This window comes from Adiantum capillus-veneris, chromosome 5 (assembly GCF_014529385.1).
Source record: "Adiantum capillus-veneris isolate H3 chromosome 5, ASM1452938v2, whole genome shotgun sequence".
NCBI classification, from domain to species: Eukaryota; Viridiplantae; Streptophyta; class Polypodiopsida; order Polypodiales; family Pteridaceae; genus Adiantum; species Adiantum capillus-veneris.
Window position 1 is genome coordinate 38,611,285 of NC_140935.1, and position 26,611 is coordinate 38,637,895.

A 26,611-nucleotide genomic window follows, 5' to 3' on the forward strand; every position below is an offset into this window, starting at 1 on the left:
AAGTAAGAGCATGTAGGGTGTTTGTGTCTTGACTTGGAGAAAATTGGTGAGAAAACGCTTTTGGACATTCTCAAACTCTTTCCAAGTAGACTTCCCGATGCTTCCACCCCACACCTCCACTCCATAAAGAAGCACCGGCGTCACCAATGTGTCAAAGAGGTACTTTTTGAGAGCCCAACACTTGATCTCTCCTGCATTGCACATGTTCTCAAATGCATAATAGGCCCTCTTTCCGGCTTCCAAGCGACGCATTGCACAATCCTTCCATTTATGATTGGATGGAACCTCAAGGCCAAGGTACTTGAAGTGATCTACCACTTCAAGTTTCTCATTGTTATATACAATGCATGGATTTTCATCATTGAGGGTCTTTACAAGCATAACCTTGGTTTTGGATCCATTCACGATCAGCCCGCTATGTAGGCAAAAGCGTTCCAAGACACTCATAAGCTTTTGTGCATCTTCTAAGGTATGTGCCAAGAGCACTACATCATCGGCATAAAGCAAAAGCATGATCACCGCATTTCCAATCTTAACCTCTTCTATGCCTTCTTGCTGCATAAAGTCAAGAACCATGTATTCCAATTCATCAATGAGTAGCCCAAAGAGGGTTGGGGAAAGTGGGCATCCTTGTTTGACACCAATAGTGCTTGCAAAAAATTCTGAAATTCCATCTCCCATACATAATCGACATATCACTTTTTGGTAGATTCGAAAGACTGCATGCATAAATTCTCTCGGCACTTGAAGGCTTTGCATACGTCTCCAAAGATTTCCTCGCGGTACCATGTCAAAAGCTTTCTTGAAATCCACAAAGCAACAATACAACTTTTTTCCTTTCAATCGAGACGCTTCCATAAGAACTCGAAGAGTGACAAGGTGATCAATAGTGCTATGATGCTTTCGAAAACCTGCTTGGCCAAGTGCACGTTTGCCATTATTTTCAGCCCATTCACTTATCTTCATCTCCATGATACATCCAAATAACTTTGCCATTAAAGAACCAACCATTATAGTGCGATAGTTGTTCACATTGTTTACATCTCCTCCTTTGTGCAAAGGTTTGATCCAATTTGCACTCCAATCATGAGGCATGCCATACTGAAGTGCAAGGTTAAACATATCGCATATCCAATATCGTGTTTTCTTACTTGTCCATTTAATCATTTCAGCCTTGACACCTTGAAGGTCACCTGCCTTGCGAGTAGCAAGTTTCTCAAGCGCGCGGCATACATCTTTAATGGTAAAGAAGGGAGACATAAACGGAAGGGAGCTACAACACTCCATCTTATCAACATTGGGTTGCTCATAGAGATTCTTACAATGCATATACATATCCTCAAGAGTCAAGTCACCAAAGCTCTCAAACGCGCTTGCCTTTTAGATTTTGCCAAAACTTGCCACATGCATGTGCTTTCTCTTGTGCTAAAAGAAGTTGTTTTTCAACTTCCCACCTTCTCCTCTTCTTTTGAACAAGTGCTTTGTATGTGTGTGAACATTCCAAGTAAACTTCCTTGTCTTTGATTGCATCCAATCTTAGCAAGTGTTTTCGGGCTTGACCACATTCCATGTCAAACCATTTCTTCTTGGTGCTACCCTTCTTAGACCTTTTGCAAGACATGTGTTTCACAGAAAAGCATTCCTTCGCACAAGAGAAAATTACTTCTTTGAAAACTTTCCACTTGCATTCTAATGTTGGGCTCTCTTGATGCTCTATCATGCTTAACATTTGGTCCACCATATCAGCATTTATAAGTGCTCGTTTGAAGTCTAAACGTAGGTACAAATGATTCACATCATGATTGGAGGCTACATGCTTGGGCCGTTTACCACACTTGAGGTCAATACATAACATCCTATGATCCGATTCCGGATTCCATTCACCAAGTGTAAAGCTTTGTATGCATTCTAGAGTAGCTTCCGAGAACAACATATAGTCAATCACGCTAGCACCGTTGTGCTTTCTACATGTAAAGTCATTGGTGCCTTGCCATATACATACACCATTTGCAATGAGCATTCCGATACTATTGCACATATGTAGAAGTGACTTTCCATAGTGATCCACTTCTTTTGCATCATTAGAACTTCGATTATACATGTATGAGTCATCCATTCTTCTTGAGACATGTGGCATGTCTACTTGTTTTGTGTCGTGTTGTAGCATATTTGTGCGAGCATTCATGTCTCCAAAAACAATGACTTCACCTTGATCCTTGTAATGAGCAATGACTTCACCTTGATCCTTGTAATGAGCAATGTCTTCCTCTAGTTCAACAAAGGGCTGATCTCTATCCATATTCAAGCAAGCATAAAAGTTGGAGTCATAGTGAGGAATGTAGCAACCGGCCACAAACATGACTTGACCATTTGGTGGGCTGATTTTCAGCCATAAGTAGCGTTTATACTTATCTTCTTTGACAATGGAAACATCTTTCAAACCCTTTTTGGTCATACATGCTACGCCTCCTTGGCCTCTTCGTTGCTTTGCATTTTTGGCCCACATCAAAGAATGCACATCGTATTTGTCAAATCCAAGAATTCGTTGCGCATCATGCTCCCATGTTTCGACAAGAAGTATCACATCGGAGTCATTGGTAAGCTCATCAATGCCAATTCCCGCATTCCATGGATACTCGTTACAATTCCAAAAGCTTATTCGCAAGCGTGAGTTGGTCTCATAGATCATGTGTCCCTATTTGTTGGGTGGACTTGCATCCTCCTTAAGTGGCTTTTCTTCTTGAGGTGATACCTTAAACTTCTTGCTTCTTTCCTCATATGCTTTGGGATGTACATTTTGTTGCATAATAGTGCGATCCTCATATACATTACAACCTGTTCCTTTGAGGTAGATCCAACCATTGTCAAGGATGATCTTTCTCTTTACCTCATCAGCCATGGTAAATACAATAGGTCTTTCTCCCGAGCGAGGGACTCCTTGTTTTCCAACTCGATGTGCACCATAATCCATGATTCCTGACATGCCAAAGTGTGTAGCAAAATAACGTCTTCGAAAGGCCAAAGTGACCTATGAGACATGAGACAAGAAAGTTACAATGTGATGGATCTGATACAAAGTTAGAGTAAGAAGATGACAAAATAAAATATTATGGAATCCTAAACTGCTGGGTGTGGACTAAACGGCTAAACGAGCTAGTTGGGATAGGTAGATCTCCTCCATGGTCAGTACTCTGACCGGGCGTTGTGCATGTCGAGCCAAAGTGACCTAGCTAGATCCTCTGATGCAGCCTCTGTCAATGTTGTGTAGTCCTCCGCAGTCGTGGGCATCTAGATCTCCCTAGATCAGTCACTCGTTCGATAATTAGAGAGATAGGGAAGTAGAGAGAGAGAGAGAAAGAGAGAGAGAGATAAGAGATAGAGAGATAGAGAAAGAGAGTTTTATATATATATATATATATATATATATATATATATATATAGAGAGAGAGAGAGAGAGAGAGAGAGAGAGAGAGAGAGAAAGATAGGGAAGTGGAGCTCCAGGAGTTATGGCAGAGAAATAGGAAAATAGAGAAAGATAGGAAAATAGGGAAATAGAGAGAGAAAGAGAGATAGCGAGAGCGAGATCGAGAGATAGGGTACGTAGATAGAGAAGAAACTATGGAACTAAAAGAGGCAAAGAGGTTTTGCCTGCTACATGCATTGCCATGTACACCTGGGAGTGCACGTTGTCGAGAAATTTGCGGTCTTGCCAGGAAAGCACCGGGCCTATGGCTGTGAGAGTTTGTGAGAGAACTCAACAAAAACTATATGAAGGAGTTAAACCATAGATGCCATGAAGACTAGGGTTTGGAAAGAAGTGCAATCAAAGAAGACTCACCCTTTCTCTCTTGCACTCACACACACACAAAGAAAGAACGCAAAAGAGAATGTCAAAACAATACGAAGATGAAAACATCAAGGCTATGGTCATATCGTATCATGGGTAATATGAAAGGGTTAATGGATGAGTTAATGGCATTCAATCTTGGCTGACCAAATAGGCTACGAATTGTTCTTTGGAATTGTAGTTTTGTGCTTACCATAATATATATATTTTGTCTAGTGATTGGGATTAATTGTGTGTACAAATCCTCTTGGTTCATAGCAAGATAACTACGCTTACATCAAAAGAAAAATTATAGTCTATGAGAGGTAGTATGATGGGATCCGGTGATAGAAGTATTTCATTGAGCCTTTCAGGGCCGAAGAGAAACACTATACGTTGTTGAAAGTGTATTTTACGGCTAATCCATACGTTAATTCTAATAGATCGTACAGAGTGAAAGCGATAGAAATGATCATCATGTGGGTTATTCATCTAGGATAGTGTGTGAGAAATGTAGATATGAGAGAAGTGAAGAGATGAGAAGTTTCCCTCCCAAGCCCTATTCTTACCCGTAGGCAATAAGGATACTGCGGGGAGAGATGTACCTGTAGCAAAGAGAACCTAGAGAGGATGAATGAATGAGAGAGATAGGTTTGGTTAAGGAGATGAGATTAGATACATATATATATGTTGGATTAGAGATGAAAATGAAAACAACAAGAAATCAAGAAAACATCAATGTAGAACACATCTTACTTGAAACCCTTCGGCACCATTATTGATGGAGAGAGAAGAAGAGTGGATAATTCCACTTTGATTGATACGCCAAGTACAACACCTTCTTTGATTAGAGTTGATCCTCCAAGGATGGCGTACAAGAATGGCTAGTTTTTCTCTAGGAGAAAGTGTAGGCTTGGGCTTATGTTAATGGGGCTAAGTAAGATTAGGCATTACTACTCACTCCCTCAAGAATTCCTCTCATCAATGGCTTGAATGCTTGAGTTCCTTCCAAGGAAGAAGAGGTCCCCTTTTATAGGTGAAGGGATGCACACTAGACCTCATTATAGCATCAAGCTCACCCATAGTATCTACAAAAGAAACTTGTTCACACAAACCCAAAACATTTTCAGTAGGCTCTAGCAACCCACTCTTTTTCATGCCTATTTGTACATTATGCACATATTGCTTCTCACATCTCTTCAAATCTTCAAGTTTTGTAAAACATACTGATCCATTCTTTATTACCAAGGAGCTCGTTGAAAATGCTTCACCTATTTTTGGATCAGGCGAGACCCTTTTTCTTTCTGTACCACTGCAATCCCGCTTTACAATGGTACTTGGCCAAAACCCATCATTTCTCTATGATCATGAAACTCTTTGCTCACCTTTGGTAGAGGATGTTCTCTGAGGTTGTCACGATTTCTTTCATGGTTTACACAAACTGTGAGGAATTGGACAGCACGTTTACCATCTTTGCTACGTATCCTAGCATATGCTGAACCATCGTCCATTACCTTTGTTTCCATTCGAACTCCCACAATGTAGGGCTGTCCAAGGATGAGATGATATGAAGATGTATCCTGTACAAAGAAGTTTTGGTCAATCTTTACATCACCTATTGTTACCTTCACACCTGGACATGCTGCATACAATTCACCGGATGAATTGTTTGCCACTTTTACCATCCAGCCATGATCTGTGTCCATCGTCCATTTGCACTTGTTGTAGAGACTCTTTGACATTATGTTTATTTCTGAACCATGGTCAATCAAGGCAACAAATGGCTCTTCAAGATCACCTACCTTGACCAAAGTTTCTGTAGTAGCCCTTGCCCCATGACTTCGTGAATAGTAACTCCTAGGAATATCTTCAACTTCTTCATCATCATTTGAGAAATACACTTGCTTCACTCTCCCACTAGATTGGTAGCATCCTACCACAGCTCCATCATTCTCCTTATTTTGCAGTTGCATCCCTTGTGTCTTTGAGGTTTCCTCTTCAACCTGTGGACGAGAAACTTCAGCAAGGGTTTGCCTCTTCCTCTTGATGATGTCAATGATCTCCTCATGGAATTCACGCTTTGCAATGCCAAGAACTTCTCCCAGAGTAAACTCAATCTTGCTATTCAAGATCCTTTCCTCCAAGACTTTCTTTAAATCTGTAGCAACCTCAATATCAGATTGTAGTTTATAAGTTGGGCCTTTTGTCTTACCTTTCATTGGCTCTTTCTTCTTTCCTGTTGTAGACTCCTCCATGAGTACTTCAGGTGGAGATGCTCCTTGTGTTGAGGGTGTTTGAGAAGGCATTGAGTCGCTTCTTCCCCCACTTCTAGAAGCTCTTTTTGATGGTCCTTCATCAGCATTCTCACGTCTGCGCTTCTCTTCTACAATTGCCTCATTTTGTTGGCATTTTGTAATGTAGGCATGCACTGACAATGAGTCCACTGGATCATTCCATCCTGTTTCTAGACGTATGCAATCACCTGCTTCATGTAGAATCTCTTTTGTAAGCTTTCCCTTTTTAGCTAATTGCATGACATTTGGCCAAATTTGACCATGATGGTCACTCACTTCTTCATCACAAAAATGTTCAATTTTTACTCCATAAGTAGCTGCCTCAACTGAAGAGGTGGCATGCTTGGTTGCCATATCTTCAACTAAGGTTTTCATTCCCCCCTTCCCAAAGTTAGTTCTCAAGGGTAGACCTGTCTCTCTTAAGTGGATTTTACCATCCTTAAAAAAGACAACATCTTTTGACAAAGCATCACTAAAATCATCACAATCCCTTCTTACATGGTTTGTACTATCACACCAAATACATCTATTAACAAACCCTTCTTTGGGCTGTTGTCTTTGCCTAGGAAGTGGCCCTGATGGTTGGCCTTTTTCTTCAAGCTTTGCAAACTTCACCTTCAAGTCACGCATTCCCTTCACAAGCTCATCTAGCATGGACTCATCAAACTTAGGAGCGATAAAAGTAGGCTTTACCATTTTGTCAGAAGTTGAGGTGGAAGGACTTGTAGTGTTTACTACCATCTTGTCCCTTCTTCTTTGTCGTTTGGCAAGCAGTGAGACAGCACCTTCAACCTCATTCCAATCGGTCTTTAGTCCTTGCTCAGCATCTTTATCTTCAAGAAGAAGCTCCAAATTTTCTTGAAACTCTTTACCTGCAGCTTGTAAGAAAAGATCTGTCTTCTCTGCATCTAGTGTGGCCCTTTCTGTCCTAGTGAGTTGTGCATAGCGCCGCTCAAATTCCCTAAGTAGCTCTGTTATTGATAGTCCTTGCTTTGGCTTGACTACCCATTCTAAGAATGTCCTTTTGGTCACTCTCTCAGAGTCCTCCATGAAATGTTCCTCCTTTAAAGCTACTTTGAGTTCTTCCCAATTTCTCCCATGCCCATCTTTAATTGCCCTAACATGCTCCCTAATTTCTGGAGCAACAACTAGCTCAAAGCTTTGAATCATCTCACCTTCTGACACGCGATGCAGCTCCATCTCCTTCACATACTCGCGTAAGTACTTGGTTACATCTTTGCCATTGAACTGATCCATTCTGTTGACAACCGCTTGTATGGCCTTCGTTGCTGAAATCTCCCTTCTTTCAGTAGCATGTTGTTGTTGCATGAACATTGCAAATGCTTGAAACATTTGCATTGTTGCTGGGTCAAAATGCATACCCTGTTGCTCAACATGATCACCCATGGTTACCCACAAACTCTCACCCTGGCAGTTTCGCGTCGGGTTCACCAAAAATATGTCGAGAAATTTGCGGTCTTTCCAGGAAAGCACCGGGCCTATGGCTGTGAGAGTTTGTGAGAGAACTCAACAAAAACTATATGAAGGAGTTAAACCATAGATTCCATGAAGACTAGGGTTTGGAAAGAAGTGCAATCAAAGAAGACTCACCCTTTCTCTCTTGCACTCACACACACACAAAGAAAGAACGCAAAAGAGAATGTCAAAACAATACAAAGATGAAAACATCAAGGCTATGGTCATATCGTATCATGGGTAATATGAAAGGGTTAATGGATGAGTTAATGGCATTCAATCTTGGCTGACCAAATAGGCTACGAATTGTTCTTTGGAATTGTAGTTTTGTGCTTACCATAATATATATATTTTGTCTAGTGATTGGGATTAATTGTGTGTACAAATCCTCTTGGTTCATAGCAAGATAACTACGCTTACATCAAAAGAAAAATTATAGTCTATGAGAGGTAGTATGATGGGATCCGGTGATAGAAGTATTTCATTGAGCCTTTCAGGGCCGAAGAGAAACACTATACGTTGTTGAAAGTGTATTTTACAGCTAATCCATACGTTAATTCTAATAGATCGTACAGAGTGAAAGCGATAGAAATGATCATCATGTGGGTTATTCATCTAGGATAGTGTGTGAGAAATGTAGATATGAGAGAAGTGAAGAGATGAGAAGTTTCCCTCCCAAGCCCTATTCTTGCCCGTAGGCAATAAGGATACTGCGGGGAGAGATGTACCTGTAGCAAAGAGAACCTAGAGAGGATGAATGAATGAGAGAGATAGGTTTGGTTAAGGAGATGAGATTAGATACATATATATATGTTGGATTAGAGATGAAAATGAAAACAACAAGAAATCAAGAAAACATCAATGTAGAACACATCTTACTTGAAACCCTTCGGCACCATTATTGATGGAGAGAGAAGAAGAGTGGATAATTCCACTTTGATTGATACGCCAAGTACAACACCTTCTTTGATTAGAGTTGATCCTCCAAGGATGGCGTACAAGAATGGCTAGTTTTTCTCTAGGAGAAAGTGTAGGCTTGGGCTTATGTTAATGGGGCTAAGTAAGATTAGGCATTACTACTCACTCCCTCAAGAATTCCTCTCATCAATGGCTTGAATGCTTGAGTTCCTTTCAAGGAAGAAGAGGTCCCCTTTTATAGGTGAAGGGAACCCACAAGGGTTTACACAAGAAGAGAGGAGCCAGTGTGAACAGGAATTGGAAAAGTTGGAAATGAGCTGTCCCTGCATGATGTGGGCAGACTGGGGTCCAGTATTTTGATCATATCTCCTCAACCGTAGCTCCAAATAAAAAAGTAAAAATATGGGCAGAAACTTCAGCTCATTAGCTACGTTTTTCATTTTAAAATCATTCTCCAATTCGGATTGGAACCTTGTGTAAAAAATTCATCAAAATAGGGTCCATTTATGGTAGCAAAAGTCTTCATGTGGTCTCCTTAGCCTTGACTTTCATTTAATTCCCAAGGACACCTCATGCCATATGAAAGCATGACATTTCTCCTTGACAAAGTTTTGTAACCATGCTTGCAATAATGCATTAAAATAAGTGTATCTTTGAAATCATGCCACCTAGTGTCCCACTAGGATTTGATTCTCTCCTAGTAGCTATTTAAAAAGAAATATAAGAAAAGTATAAAAAATACATAGAATATATATATATTGGAGTTTACCCTAGATATAGGATCTAGCTAGGGTGTGAGATGATAATGAAATAGTAGAAATAAAGAATCAATGCTTTTTGCCCCAAGTTAAAGAGGCGGAGCTATTGACACTTTTCCCATAGTATTTTTTGATGGTAAAGTAAGAATACATTACCCTTGAGATAAATAATAAGATGAGATAGAAAGCTTATTTTTATACTTACATATGCATATGTACATTATAGGAAATATAATTATGTATCTAGAAAGTTACAAGATAACTCTTGTAGCATGTGTTCCCACTATGTACATGTCACAGCACGACAACGTATGTGTCTACCCATATAGGATTTGACCAATAAAGACGAGATTTTGACCCGGTGGTCCTTATCTCCGTACACCTCTGGACCGAGGTGTACGGAGATTGGGCAAGACTAGAGAATGCGAGGTAGTTTACATTGTGATGAGTATATATATATATATATATATATATATATTAAAACAACATTCATAATCATTGTAGATGGCAACATCATCAACTAACATGGAGGAAAAGATTGCATGCTCGTGCACGCTCTGCAAGTATCAAATCCTGCGCAAGCGTAGGATATGTAATGAGCATGTGCACAAGTACGACGAGTTTGCTAGAGAAACCGTACAGAATCTGCGATACAACTCCTGCGGAACGGGCATTGATTTCCGCGACATAGCACCTACATCTGAGAGAGAGAGAAAAAAGATTATGCGTGAAGGTCCAACCAATATAGAGCCACGGATGTAAGCAGAAAAGAGCTTACAGATAGAAGACGACGGCATGGAGGAGATGCTAGATGCCTTCTTCCAGACAAGCGAGGAGAACGCGAACGAAGCAGCACCAGAAGCCATGCGCCTATCTCCTGAAGACATGTTGAGGAAGTTCGCACGTCAACCAATCTATGAAGGCGCCAAAGTATTTGTGCTTCGTACTTGTCTGGCATTTTTTGAATCTTCAGTCAGTGTACGGGTGGTCAGATGCAAGCGTCATTGCTTTGTTTAGGTACGTAATTTACAAAAGAGATTTTCCGATTGCAACGGTGATGTGCTCAGAGAGCTTTTTAATTTATTGTGGCTTAAACAGGTTATTGCGGGAGCAAGTTCTCCCGACTGGCAATGAAATGCCCCCATCTAGGCCAGATGAAAAGCAACTTTTGACCTCAGTTGGCTTGGACTACAACAAGATTCATGCATGTCCAAATGATTGCATTCTTTTTTGCAATGAATTCGCAGATTGTCTGTCGTGTCCTAAGTGCGGAGCAATGCGCTACAAACAAGATGCAGTTGGCGAGACAGTGCCAGCTAAAGTGTTGCGGAATTTCCCTATTACTCCTAGGATAAAAAACATGTTTCGTTGTGGTTCCATTGCAAAGTTGATGTGGTGGCATTCTACGAATAGATCCACTGACGCAACATTTAGGGTGCCCGCTGATTCGAAGGCTTGGAGGCACATTGAAGATACCTGGCCACATTTTAAGAGTGGCAATGGATGGATTCAATCCATTTGGCTTGAGAAGCTCGTCATTGAGCACTTGTTCTGTGTGCCTTATCAATTACAACCTCCCGCCGTGGCTTGCTATCAAGAAGGGTCATTTGATTTTAAGCTTGATTGTACCTAGTAAGTTCAAGGCAAAAAACATGGATGTTTATCTAGCTCCACTAGTTGACGAGCTCCAGGAGTTATGGCATGGGATTGACATAGCAGATGCAGTTAAACCAGTAGGACAACAGCATGCAAGGATCCATGGACTTCTTATGTAGACTATGCATGATTGTCCAGGATACGGAGAAGCTTCTGGTAATGGTTATTGATTTACAAAATTCTCGCTATTCGCAAGCCCTTTGCCTTGGCCTGATTCATGCTTTGATATATGCAGGACTAACAACTTCGGGATACAATGCATGTCCATGTAGTAGATGAGGTTGCAGTGGCAGGTACAGTCCACAGCCGTTGGATGTTCTTTTTAGAGCGGTTCATGAAAACACTTAAGGGTTTTGTTCGCCAAAAAGCACGTCCAGAGGGGAGCATGGCAGAAGGATGGCTAGTGCAAGAGTCTCTTGTATTGACGACCGAATTTCTATCCGTTTCTGACCCAGAAATGCCTCGACTGTGGAGCGATGAGGAGGATGCAAGACTGGTGGGAGAGGAGCCGCAAGGGCAAGGGGTGCCGAAGAAAATGAACCTAGCCATGTGAGAAAAGATCATGAATTTCTGTATACTAAATTCAGCGCCGATGAAAAAATGGCTTGAAAGGTAAGAAGAAGAGAAAGAGAGACGCAATCTAGAGCGACAGAATTTCAGGCGAAGTCGAACGACTAGAGGCTTACCCTTGCCAGACTATCTCGCTCCTCTACCTGAATTCCCTACAATGGCATGGTTGGACAAGACAGTGAGAGCAGCTCGACAGATCGGAGAACACATATCTCTAGAAGAGGAAGAGCTGGCTATTGGATGTGACTGGAAGTATCATACATACATGGCAAAGTGGTCGCATGGAAAGCATTTCAGAACACAACAAATTGACAGTAGAAGAAACACGTTTGATAGTGGGGTAATGGTTAGTTTCATGTAAAAGAGTAGGGCCAGTGCTAGAGACACGAATGAGAGCACTAGCAACCTGGATTACTGTGGTATGGTGTCAGATATCCTGAAAGTAATCTTCAGGAGGTTTGAGATGTTTTTGTTTGATGTGAAGTGGTTCAAGGTGATTACTTCTGGTCGCAATGCAACGGTACGCAGAGATGGAAACAAACTTGTGCAAATAGATTCTACAAAGATTTGGACAGATGTGAGCGACACATTTGCTCTCTCTGAACATTGCGAGCAAGTGGTCTTTGTACCGGACCCTCGAGAGCGACAATGGTGGTTTGTGGTTTAGGTTGCTCCAAGAAATAAACAAGTATTTGAAGGGCAAGATCTCCTGGAGGAAAGTCAGACAGACGACGTCCATACTACTGTGACATTAGATGAGATGGACCAAGGTATGGCAAAGGAAGCTGACAGATATACGAGGGATGACGCACACGAGCCAGAATTGACACTTGTAGATGAAGATGCAATGGATGAAGACAATCTACCAGAACGAGTTGGGGCAGAGTTATGTTTGCAATTAGAGATAGACGATGATACGGTGCAAGATCTTATCGATGATGCCTCACTCGTCGAGGCCTAGGCCTATAAGTGTTTGTGTGAAGACTTTGATTTAAAATTAAGCTTAAAGTTAATTTAAACAACTGTGTTCTGACGCTTTATTTTACTTTCTTTGTATAGGACTTTAGTATGGCAGACGAGATTCCAGATCCCGCTTCCATGAGTGTAGATGCATTCATGGGCTTTATTACACGGATGACGCCTGCTCAGATGGCAGAGGCTTCTCAGTACTGGGTAGCCAGAGGCACGGGTACTACGCCTACGGGCTTCACACCCGAGGGTCCGACGCCTAGGGGGGGGATGCCTACGAGGTTCAGGACGCCTATGGGTACAACGCCTTCTTCTCCCATCACGGCCGCTTTGACACCTAGGGGTGGGGCAAAGGCGGGTACGTCCTCATCTCCACAGCACAGGCGCACTTGCCGATCTCGGCGATCGTCAGGTGGAGGTGGTGGTTACTGTGGAGGAGGGTCCACAGATGCTTGGCCCCTCCTCGCTCACGACCCCCGTCCTACCCAGGCACACCTCTCGACACACCTCTTGGCACACCTCAGAAACCTTGGGGGGCACACGATCCTAGTGCCTCCAAGCTCTATACTCTACGGGGAGATGGTTCTGTTGACATGGATAGAGTCGAGAGTGAGATGCGACAGCGGATTCGCCAGCTCGTGGAGCTGCAGTTTTCGACCAGCATTCTGACGTCTAGGGATCAGCAAGAAAAGGAAAAAGTCACTTACATAGTGGAGACCATCCTGAGAGAGTACCAGCCTGCTCCGGGTTGTTCCGTTGTTCCAGTGCGGTGGATCAAGGGTGTTGCACGGGACACCTTGAAACATCGACGAGATGCAGCTCGGAAGGCTTTCACGACCGGCTCGCCGAAGCCTTCGGGCATCCCACACGAGACGTGGCTGCAGATCAGGGAGGATGAGCGGACAGCGGCCATGCGGTTCAGACACCAGTGGGAGCCCGCGTAGGTACGACAGATGACTAGGGGGACATCTCATCTTGGCAGCGGAGGCTTCGACACCTTTCGCTATGAGTTTGTGAGTTTCTAATCCAATCTTAACTATGGCGTTTTTTAAAACGCGATGAATCATGTATTCTTATTACTTTGATTTTTGTATAAACGCAGAATCTTGCGATGCATCGAGCTCTGACATGCGAGGAGGAGTCAGATGGATATCGCAGAGGTATCTATGAAGTACTGAATGATCTTGAAGCTTCAGGAGTGCCTGTAGACTGGGAGGCTTTACAGTCTCGCTAATCGCTTGAGGTGAGACGTTAATATGTGTAAGTTGATTTAATTAAGTCAGTATATGTGAAGTAATATCAATACTAATTTTGTGAGTTGTCCTATGTGCAGGTTGCGACGCCTAGTCATTAGTGGACCAGATTTCATATATATGCTTTGTGAGACACAGACACGCTTCTGTGTCTATTATTTGTACAAACAGTTAGTGTTCAGACAGTTATTATTTCCCTTATGGTTATGATTATTGTCATTGTCATTATATAGACAGTTATTGTTTCTCTTTCTGGTTATGCTTATGGTTATTGTTAATTTTGTTTATGGTTATGGTTATCTGCATTATGGTTATGGTTATGCTTATGGTTATTGTTAATTTTGTTTATGGTTATGCCTTTCCACTTAAGGTCAAACTAAAGGCATTACAACTATTTATCTCGTTGTGTTCTGCTAAGGAGTCACAAATATATTCAAACACCTTGGTATGCTTCCTAGCGTCCTCACCACCATTAAATTTTTGTGTTAGCTTTGCTACTTGGATTGCTTTACTTCTAGGCTCCCTGTCAAGTGCATTACGCATATTTTGTGCAATAGATTGCCTAGTGATCCGAGCAAAGTCAGTCAAATCACCCACATGAGCAGGTAAGTCCGGTGGGGGCACTAGTGGCATTATAGGTGGAGCAGGGGTTGGCATTGCCCTTGGCATATGCACAGTCGATGCAGGATGTGACATGTGGCTGGGAAGAACCCCACTTGAATAAGGACTAGTATAATACGCTCTCCGAGCATATGCCATTGATATCATTGGGGGTGGAGAAGTCACATTAGCATGGGTGGCCACATGTACATATGGTCGATACACACTTGGATGCCCTCTAGTAGGTACTACACCACTAGGTAGAGGCATCGTACTAGCTATAGCAGTCATAGGTGCACTTCCCATTATGCTCATCATTGGAGTAGCCATTGTGGTATCTCTAAAAGAGAGTTGAGACAAATCTCAAAAACTAAAGGTACTGCTCGTGGGCTCAACTTGGATTGAAACTCCTGACGAAACAACATATGAACGATCTATGGGACTCACTGAAGGAGTCTTCATCTGTGATAGAGTCGGTTGTTTGCTCTTGCCCATGTCTAGGAATTGCATAGGACCCATCGAAGGCAAGTTCATCCCTCCATTTTGCCTCTCCGACTATATAATCCTATGGATGACATTGCAAATCATGTGTCATTGTTCCTCTAGACTCGTGGCACTGGATGTGGATTGTACCACTTCTAACCAACCCACGTGATAGGTATAGCATGTGTATAGGCCGGTCAAAGTCTCGGTGCGTAGGTCATATTCCCAATTTTCATTGGGAAACGACCCCTCTAGGTTTGGTGTACTCGATGTTCCTCTTGAAGTGGAAGCAATGTCGCTTCCCCTGGTGGTCAAGTTTCTAGTCATCACTACCTTAGGAGATGCCTCAGTAGAAGGTGGCAGTTCAATGGGACCCTCATTAAATGAAGCAGGTAGGATATTCACATGGACACTTCTAGGATGTACCCGGTCTACACAAGATGGGAATGGTGAATTTACTTCCCCCATCACTTCATTTACTTCAAGAGGCACAGGTTTCGAGCGAGTAGCTCGGCTAAATGTATCCATTAGATGGCTAAACACACTAGCACTAGGTTGTGGAGCCAAGGAAGGCGTGTCTTGGTTTGGATTCTATGGGTTTTGTGTAGGGTATCCCTCCATCACGTCATAATCGGATGAAGAGTTGCCTGCCACTAGGTGTGGATCTTGAATGACACTATGGCGCACTTTACAGCACAACTTTTGACCAATCCAGGTGTCCGAGGCCTCCAAAATAATCAATTTTTTCCTAGGGAGGTGGGGGGAAGCTAGTTTCAAGGGAGACACTTGGAGGGAGAGGCCTCCCCTTTATCCCACATACAAGGGCTTCTCCTTGAGGGACTAGCCTATATATATAGAATCATACATATACTATATCATAAGACCAAGACCAAACCCAAACCCAAGCTCATGCTCATGCTCATGCTCATGCTCATGCTCATGCTCATGCTGGAGGCTTGTAGGCATGCAAATTTTTTTTCCGTAGAGTAGACCTTGTGCGAAAACCCACTGCCCAAAACATCCGAATTTTATTATTTTATTTTATTTTATTGGGAGACTTTGAGTTTTGGGTTTTTTTTATTGTTTGGGGCTAAGGTTTAGTTGCTCTTGAGTGCGATGTAGCCCTTGAGGTGCACGCACACTTAGTTGCCTCGGTCCGCATGCGCACACGCACACTCACACAAGGCCTTTTTGGGTCACGCACACACGTAGATCCGTGTGCACTTACTACTAACCCTAACCCTAAATGCTAACCTAACCCTAATTACCGATTAACAAAAAATAAAGAACTTACCAAAACGCAAGAAATTAACCTAATCGCTAATTAAGTTTGACATAAAAAACACAAGAAATTGACACAATGCTGAAAATTAGTCACAAACCATAGACGCTAACCTACCCTGTTCCTAATTACAAATTGGCAAAAAACACAACATAATAGATTAAAACAAAGATTAACAAGCACACAAATTAATAGAAAACGCAAGCAGATTAACATGCACACTATTGAAAACTCAAACAACACAATGAAAACGTAGGTAGATTAATCGGAAAAACAAAAACACAAACAATAAACACACACCTTCGTGGTTCTTCCACACCGTCAACACCCACAAACAGCCATTACTCGCACACATACAACGAAAAGAAAACTTCACGCAGTCGCAAGAGAGTTCTTTCGAGCTTGGTGCAAGGCATATCCCCGGCAACGGTGCCAAAAGTGTATGCTCTCTCGTACGTGTCAATGCGGGGGACTTGCCGCATACACCGTGTGTGAGTCGCAAAGGTTACAAACACACAACCAATCAAAGAAGGCATTCATCAAAGAACAAGGGTGTGTCACTTACCGCTCTACGCTGCCATTGTGAAGGATCCTCGCGCTGCAAAGAAGAAGAAGCGTGCATCACCACTGCTCAACCACCGCATCATCGTCGATGTCGCCGCGATGCTCAATTGTACACACTCTCTCTCACTCTCTCCCTAAATCGCATACACACACACACGTACGTGCACACACACACACACACACACACGTGAGCACACAATGGAGATGGAGAAGGAGATAGAGCAAAAGAAATCTCTATAGAATGCACCCTCAAGAATGAGGAAATTAGGTCACAATGGCTCTTTTATATGGGTTTGGTCCATCCACACATGGGCACCCACACTTGGCCGGTCAAAGTAAAATAATTGTCAAATAAGATATGTGGTGTGCCTCTCATCGACGATCACCCAAGCACCTAACGTGCACATATAGGATTGACAAGCCCAGCCTATGACTCAAAAAAAGTAATACGGGGTATGTCATCGATTAACATGGGCTAAATAATCTCTTCCTTGCTCAATTTCTCTTGATTTGCACATGCTACCCGAGATGGACAGATCTGTAGCATTTGGCCTCTTGCTTCCAATTGGCACAGAGTATTTGACATGGAGAATTGCCTATGCTTGTTAAAGTCACCGACTCTGAGCTCAACACACAACGAGCATCATTCTCTACAAGGTTTGGTAGAACTTGGCAGAAAGTTAATTGGGGCAATGAGAAGAGATGAAGCTGGAATAGGTATGCAGTATTGAGATGAAGCACGAACAAGTAGAATCAATTTTGATTGTGTAGTCATTATGAATATATGCTGGAGGAACCCATTATGAAGGGATTGGCCACCCATGGGCTACACTAATGGGGCATTAAACCCAATTAAAGCAAAGGTGCCATTGGAGGCAGTGCCGCCTACAACGAAAGAAGGAGGAAGAGAAGAGGGGAGGGCCTAGCCCAATTGCCCCCCATAATCAAGCCATAAAGGCCCTCAAGGCCCAGCCGACCCAAAGCCCTGGCCTGAAAAGGGTGGCAAATCACCAACACCAGCCAGCGAGCGGCCAGCTCTAGCCTAGTAAGTGTTCTGAATACCCATCGGCTACCCAACCTTGCACCTGAAGACACACACACGCCCATAGTGACTCACAGATAGAGCGCCATCAGTGGAGGTAGAGCAAGAAATCACCACATATACAAAGAAGGATTTGTTTTAAAGGGATTTTTCTTTTTTAAGTTTTCTTTTTGAAATCCTCCTTAAGAGGTTCTTCCCACGGCCGAAGAGAGCAAAGCCTACTTAACGGCAAGAGTCCAATAAGAACTCTTTTTTCCTCACACAAGCAATAATCCCGTACAAGAAACAAGCAAGTGAAAAGCACCAAAAACTACCAGGTGCAAGCCATAGGCGGCACCTACACAGGATGCATCATAAGGGACGGTGCACACAATGGCTTGCAAAAGTGGTCTGACAAGGTGCAAGTAACCAAAAGAGGGGACGATCACATCTCGGCACACCAGAGGTGGATTTTTCCTAGCATTGTGTGGTCTTCTCCAACATTAGCTTCCTCTTGACCGTTCCTCGCATTCCCACGGATGGGTGATTCCTATGGACGGCCACATTGGCATTTTTTCTTGACATCGGCGTTCCTACGGATGTAGTCGTCCTGCGGATGACATCGTCCCAACATTCACATCTCGTCATCGATGCTCTTACTGTGGACGAACAATTTCATGTGGATGGTTCCATCATCGACATGCTCAGGTTAGGGGCCTCTTGGCTAGAGGAGTTACACCTGGCATCGGCATCGGCATCGACATCGACATCGACATCAACATCAACATCGACGGTGAAGACTTCCCACATACCCTCCCAATCTTCTCATGAAGACTGGAGACACACACACACACATTCTTGGATCTTGCAAACTCACAGGCACACTCCTAATTCCATTACGGATTGGCATTTTGGCATCCACCGGATTGTTGGGCACACACATAGCTCGGATGCAGAGATTTCTACCACCACCAGAATCTGCTTGCATATCCCGCAGGTATCTCTGAATGATGAGCATAGCTCCATCATGTTGGGGTAAGCCCAATTTGTGGCAATAAAATGGTGCCTAGCTACGAGGCTTGCATAAATTGGCCAGACCAAAGGTACTTAACACCTTATGGTTTTGGGGTCTAGATGGCTAGAAAAATTTGTGGAACGTGGCAATTAAGCGCATATGCATGAGAACAGTACTAGGATGGGTGAGCTCCCGGGAAGCTGTCACCCAAATGACCCACAACTGGTATCAAAGTCATGGTTGAAAGTCCAACCTCTAAGTTTGTGGAAAGGGACATGTTAAAGCTAACTCTCAGAGTCATGGTTGAAAGTCAAACCTCTAAGTCTGTGGAATGGGACATGTTGAAGCTCTCATCTTTGGAGCCTAGAAAAGATGGAACATGTTGGTACTCAAGAGGATGAGAAAGTCCAAAGTTTGGCTTAAGGAGGCAGTTGTTGGTGTAAGCCCAACTTGTGGTGATGCTATGAGGCTTGCATAAATTGGCTAGAATGGAGGTCCCTAACACTTTAAGGTTTTGGAATCCAAATGGCTAGAGACTCATTTGTGAAATGTTTCAATTAAATGCATATGCATGAGAACAGTACTAGGACAAGTGACCTCCTTGGAAGTTGTCACCCCCATGACCTACACATTGTCGGGGGTGGGGGGGGTTCTTTCAAGCATGGGAACCCCCCCTTCAAGGAGGGACATAATTTATTTATTTTTTTAAAAAGAATGCACGGGACTAGTGGTCAACCCCTATATGCCCTCTCCATTGTCACCCATTGGGGGGGGGAGCGGGGGACCAAGCTCCCTCTCTCTCCCTTCTCCTTCTAATATTCACTTCCCCTCTCTCCCTAAATCAATAACCCTCCCTCTCTCTATCATGTTAATGAGAGGGGGTAAAAGGGAATCTCTCTCTCTCTCTCTCTCTCTCTCTCTCTCTCTCTCTCACACACACACACACACACACACACACACACACCTCCCCACCCTCCCATGCCATCTTCCTCCCTCTTTAATTTTTTTGGAAAAATTAGAACCCTCTCTCTCTCTACTTGATCACCTTTCTCTTCCTCTCTCTCACTACACACTACATACACACATGGGCAAAAAAAACACACACATACACTCTGTGTCTCCCTCTTTCACACACTAACATGCTCTGTCTCTCTTTCCAAGGTTCTTTGTCCCTCTCTAACATGCTCTCTCCCTATCTATACACACACACACAAGGAAGAGGGACACCCACACATACTCACTCTTGCCTCCCTCTCTTCCTCTTCACGCTAATAGGCTCTCTCTCTCTCTCTCTCTCTCTCTCTATCTCTCTCTCTCTCTCTCTCTCTCTCTCTCTCTCTAACAAGAGACATAACTAAACACACATATGTATGCACTGATCAGCCTCTCTCTCTCTCGCTCTCTCTCTCTCTCTCCCTCCCTCTCTCTCTCTCTCTCTCTCTCTCTCTCTCTCTCTCTCTCTCTCTCTCTCTCAGGCTCAGTTTCCCTCTATATACTCACACAAACACAACATACACACAAATACAATCAATCAGATCTCTCAATATGCTACTTATGAGTCAAAATTTGTGGATGTATGGGAGCAATGGGTTGAGTCATTGGAGGAAGGTGCTCGAGGAGGTAACTTCTTCAAGAAGGACCGGTTGATTGCTGGCTCATGGTCACCACTAAAGGAGACAATAAAGAGGCATTTTCCCATAGCATATGACTTAGCAATTGAAGTGGCCCACCTCAAAGACAAGAAGTTGTGGATGCAAGCAAAAGCAACCGAGTCGTAGGAATCAACCACAACTCACACCACCCTAAGGATAGTCATAGTATCCACTTAAACAACACCGCCATTAGAAGTAGTAGAAGATCAACAAGACCTGCTAAATCAAATCACAAGTAGTTATAGAACTTGTTTGTACATTTGGTGTAGGAAGGACGGATACCAAACCACAACCCAAAACAAGGAAGAGGGAAAAGGAGATAAGTCTAGGAGCATTACTACTACAATTTACATGAAGATGGCCATGGTATGTATTATTGTCCATATCCTAGGAGGCAAAATTTCAATAGAGGCCCTAGGTAGAATCAACTCTCTCCACCAAGGATGAGAGCACTGTCAAGGCAACCACCACCAAATATTGCGTTCAAATTTTTCACCCACTTGTGCAACAACCACCACCACCTCAACTATAAGTCATCCTTCCAACGTTACCTACCCCAACATAAACTAACCAAAGTGTGAGTGTGATTGGACTTGAAGATAAAGGCAAGGTTAAAGAGGAAGCACATCAGGCCAAGGTAATGGCAAAAGATAAGAAGAAGCTAGAAGCACAAGCTATGAGAGTGAAGCATGCAAGGCATAATGGGGAGAAGGTAAACACACAAGGAGAAACTTCAAAGAGGTCATCAAAGTTGTGATGTAAAATTGACATAGTGGATTTTTCACTTAGTAGAAATTGGTTCAAGATGTGTCTGCACAGGGCCCACACATTACATGGTGTCAATTACTTCACCTTGCATCCAAAGTGTGGAGGCAGTGGACAAAGATGGTGAGCATAAGAAGGTCCCAATGTAAAATGGCTAGGGCCATCTCAAGGAGAAACTTAGATGACATCCTACCAGTGATGGATGGCCATATCAAGGGGCGATGGATATCCAGCATCTACATAGATGGTGGAGCACAAATTTGTGTAATGAGTGAGCAGATGATGCAATGCTTAGGTTTGAAGTAAATAGGATGGCACCATGCTGAGCTAAGATGGCAAACAATGCGAAGGTAAAATGTGTGGGTATTGCGAATGCGGTTAGGGTTAAATCTTTTGATACCAAAGTGGATGTGGATATCTTTGTCATGTCACACAAAGGGGAAGGCTATTCAATCATCTTGGGTAGACCCTAGCTTATGGCGATGCAAGAATATCAAGATAGGGGCACGGGTATGCTCCAAATGAAGAATACAAAAGGTAGTGAGATACTTTATGACATGAAGACACATGAGAAGCAGGGAATCAACCTTGAAACCACTAAGGATGGGTTTTCTAGAAACTCTACATCAACCTCAGGAGAAGAGTGTACCATAACGAAAGAATCACACAGTGACATTGAAATCATGGGAGACATTCTCAGGGACCCAAAGGAGAAGGAGTCTCCAGACATACAACCATCATGATGAGGTCATATATTAGGTATCCCACATTTAGTAGAAGAGAGTAAGCTGTTTAAAATGCTCAGGAGGTCATATACTAGTTATCTCACCTTCAGTAGAAGAGAGTAGGCTGCTTAAAATGCTTTCTTTTAGCTAGGAGAAGGGGAGTGGCAAACCCCAAGCAGAATGGCAAACATCGAGTGTGCAATGACTACAAGCCTCTAAATGAAGCATAAAAGAGGGATCATTTTCCTCTTCCTTTCTAAGATGAAGTCCTAAATGAGGTGGTGGGTCATGAGCGATACACAGTGTGCGATTGCTACTCAGGGCATTTTTAGATCAGAATCGTGGGTGAAGATCAAAAGATGACAAGTTTTATCACTCCTTGGGGTTGTTTTACCTATAGGGTAATGCCCATTTTCCTCACAAATGCCCAAGCTATTTTTCAAAGATTTGTGACCTATATTTTCCAATCCTAGTTTGGTAGCTCTATAAGCGTATTCATTGTGACATTTGCATTTACACCTAGAAAAGGTTTATGAGTGGTTTTCTAGGCTACAACCATTGGGTGAGCAAGTGAATGTAGATAAATGCCACATTTCTAAGAACCAGGTAACTCTACTTAATCATGTAGTTTCAGCCAGGGGTATTGAAGCCAATCCAAGCAAAGTCCAAGATTTGGTATCACCCTCACCAGCCTCGATGAAGCAATTCATCTTGTTTCTTTATAAAGTGAGATATATGAGTAGATCCATCCACCTACTCTCTCAAGTGGTTCTACCTCTACAACATCTTGCACACAAAGATGTTTTCACTTGGATTGAAGAGAATAAACAATAGTATGGTGAAGTGAAGGAGATTTTGGAATCACTACCCACCATTGCACCACATTAATGGAAAGAAACATTTTATGTCAATCCTAGTGTAGGTAACACTCTTGGGGCTATTTTGATATAGAAGGATAACACAACCTCCTTTATGAGGCCTATATACTTAGCTAGTAGAGTGATGACTAGCCCAGAGAAAGGCTACACTAATGCAAAACAGATGGTACTCCCACTCATGTTTGCAATCACCAAACTCAGGACCTACTTGTTACACCAAAAATTTGTAATCCTACCCATGGAAAAGGTTTTTCCTTATGTCTTGCAATGTATGGATGTGTCTCCTAGAATTCTGAAATGGCTGGTCCGGACTGCAAGGATATGACTACACTATGCAAGTTGAAGGCTCCACTTGAGCTACTCTAGCAGGAATCCTTACACATTGGCACTTTGAGAAGGAGGTGAAGATAAAACCAGGTACTGAAGAATCGTCTACTCCACCACCATTCTAATTGGAAGATGCACACTCCCTCTACTTTGATGGTGCTTATAAAAGAACCACTAATAAGGCTGTTGCAGGCATTGTCATTTTCAATGAAGTAGGTGAGAATTTTTTCTTTTGTAGAGAAACTACTTGAAAATTCACACTCCAACAATGAGTTGGATTATCAAGCTCTTATTCTAGGGCTAGAGTGGTGCAGAACACATGGCATCCAGGGATTAAATATAATTGGTGATGCTTTGCTACTTGTCAAGCAAGCTAGAGGTACTTGGGCCTGTAAAAATGAATGTTTATTAGCACATCTCTGGAAAGTCAAAAAGATTCTGGGATATTTTCAAGCAACCCAGCTCCATCATGTACCTAGGACTGAAAATCAAGAAGTGGAAGCACTAGCAACTGAGCAAGTAATGGATCAATGCCATTAAATTGAAGTTGCCATTATTCCAAGGATATGATGCCATGAATAATATTGTGCAGTTCTTCAAAATAGAGGAATCTCCCGAAGATTTCATCAAAAGTCAATAACGTTGGCTCACTCGCAAGGCCACCAAATATCAGCTCATCAACAATGCTCTATATTGCAAAGGGAAGGACCAAATCCTTTGAAGAGTTCCTCTGTTATGGAATTGATATCTTATTCTTTATTGCAGCTGTGACAGGTGGAAAAGGCTTGACCGAGCTAAGCTATCGCAAAAGGATATCATATTTTACGTACATTTTATTATTCAAGTGCTCTTTATGAGCTTTGGCTATTTATGACCGGCCGGCCAGTTTGTACTCACTTTGACCATTCAAGAATCTATAAATTAAATACATGCAAGAGGGAAATGGTCACTCTTGCACGGGGGGAGATTGCACCCACTATCTGTGTTATTCTTCTCACCTCTCCTCTCTCCTCTCTCGCCGTGCCAGCGTAGCACTCGATTCTAGGAGGTGCGTCTGCACGCGCGCTATGTCTCTCTCTCACACTCTGTCTCTCTCTGTTCGTGTATCTTGTGATTATGCGTCTATATGGTTGCCAGGTATGTCGATTAGTCTGTTCTATGGTTTGTAGTATGCTATTTCGGATATTTTGCAGGGAACTCCACGCCTCCGGCTGTAGCAGTGGTATCAGAGTTTTGAAAACGCTCCTCTCAACACACACTTGATGGAGAAATATGTATACAAAGATAAGTGCAAATCATGACCTAAATTTTGTTGAGAAGTTGCTTCACGTTTCACTTAATTACCCATCATATTTACAAGTTATGCCTTTATTGTACGTCTTACAACAAAAGAATACTAGGTCAAATATTTCCATGTAATTAAAGCTCTATTTGTTTAGAGATCATGTCTGTAAATTTTAGAGGCACACTTAATCTTGATAGTGCCATTAGGAAGCCCATTATGGTAAGCAGATTATATCAGGTAAGACGAGTTTTACGAGAATAATGACACCTCGACTTGCTCAAAGGAGAAGATGAATTATAGGAAAAAAAAATTCATATGAGAGGAACATAAACATATAGTAATATAGTCGAAAGAATAATCAGGGTGACGATATCTTCTGCCTAAGGGTACTTCACGAGTGTAGTTGTCGTCAGCTCAATCACTTGCGCTAAGTGCAGTAGCTGCAACCATTTACAACATCCGTTGCCTGACGATGTCAAGCACTTGCGCTAAGTGCAGTAGATGCAACCGTTTACAACACAGTTTACGACATTCGTTGCTTTACGCCCTCAGAAAAGCTCTCCCTTGCAATGATCCTCTCTCTTTCAACCAACAGGCCAACATCCACTACGCCTATTGCAACACTGTGTAGAACGAGTCATCAACCACAAGTCAGAGCCAAACAAAGCTATTATGCCAAGTTGGTGTATTACGAACAGTGCTCTTCAAGAGGACCGGACATGACCATTATGAGAATTATGGTCTTGTGAGATTTTTGAATTCATATATTTTGTTGAAGCTGCATGCACCTAAGAAACAGCAGAGGTGCTCCTGGCACGCTGCCCACAACACAAAAGCAAAGGCCCACCAATTACACACTACTAGTTGCAAGACAATATGTTACTACAGCCATGCAGCTTGAACTGTTTTTTTTTTAAATTTAATAAAGCTGACAAAACACGCGGTGAATATCTCTTGTTTTTTGCTCTCTTTCTCTCTCATGCGCGGCCATGTGGCTTGTGTTTAACCACCACCATCTCATGGAACTACAGTCTCCCTCTCTCTCTCTCCTCAGCCGCCACAGAAAATCCGAGTCTCTTTCTCCCTCTCCCTCTTTTGTTTGTTGCCCACGCCTGCATGCACAGGGCGGCTGCCTACCCTATCAACCCTCTCTCTCTTGACTAGCAAACCAGATTTCTCTCTCCCTCTCATGTAGTAATTGCCATGAAGCACTCACAGCGGTAACTCCATCACATGCAAAATCAGACTCTATCTCTCTCTCTCTCTCAGCAGCCGCTCGACCAACCACACATGCAGGCTTATACCTCTCTCTCTTTCGTAGTTTCCTAGAAGCCCACTCCCTGGCGGCTGTGGAGTGCCAAACCACAGGTACACACAAGTTGTCTCGGGCGGCTTGTTGCAGGGCTGCAGCATGCACCCTCCCACCCCTTGCGCCACCCCTCGTTTGGTGCATGCAAAAACAGCATGACAAAATCTCTCTCTATCTTTCTCTTAGTCTATCTCTCTTTCTCTTAATTAATCTGTGTCTCACACACACACGCACACAACTGTGGCACGGGCCTATTGCATGCAGCATTGCCTATAGACCATCCAAAAAAAAAAAAGATTCACTACCACCCCCATCTCAAAAGTGAACACTTGTAGTTATAGTCCACAAGCAATGGAAATTAACTGCAACACTGTTATGTGTCAACTATACTATCTCTCTCCCCTTCTCATGCTACAAAACCTCTCTCTTTCTCAATTCTGTCGGCTCTCGCGGTTTGAGGAACCCATGCGCGGGCTACCTGCTGCACACCTTGCCATTATGGACACCCAACACCTGCTCCCATGCTCTGACAATAGATCTCAAGCCTCGACAAAGTTTGGAGGATTCGGATCAGACAAACAATTTTCTGCGAGTGAAGCTCTTCACTGTGGAGCTCCCTTTTCACATTAAGGCCATCATGTTCAAGTTTTTGGGCCTTTTTGGTAGTGGGCAAGAGAACCCATCTACAACAGGAAACAATTTGGCAAGCAACGACTACATGAACACTACAGTCCAGTTGCATGCGAGACTAACTCGCTCAAGTCCTCTGGCTGTTTCTACAATATTCAATTGTCTCTCTCTCGCAGCAACGATCACCGCTGCGATACTTTCTCGGCCGATCGTCGGGGCATTGATGATGTTGATGATGAAGTTTTTTTAATTATATTTTTTGTTACTTCATTTTAATTTGTACTCGGACATTGGCTTAGATCCATAAGGACTGTATAAGTTTATTCTCAATTCCCATAGGCTTTTTTTTGCCTCC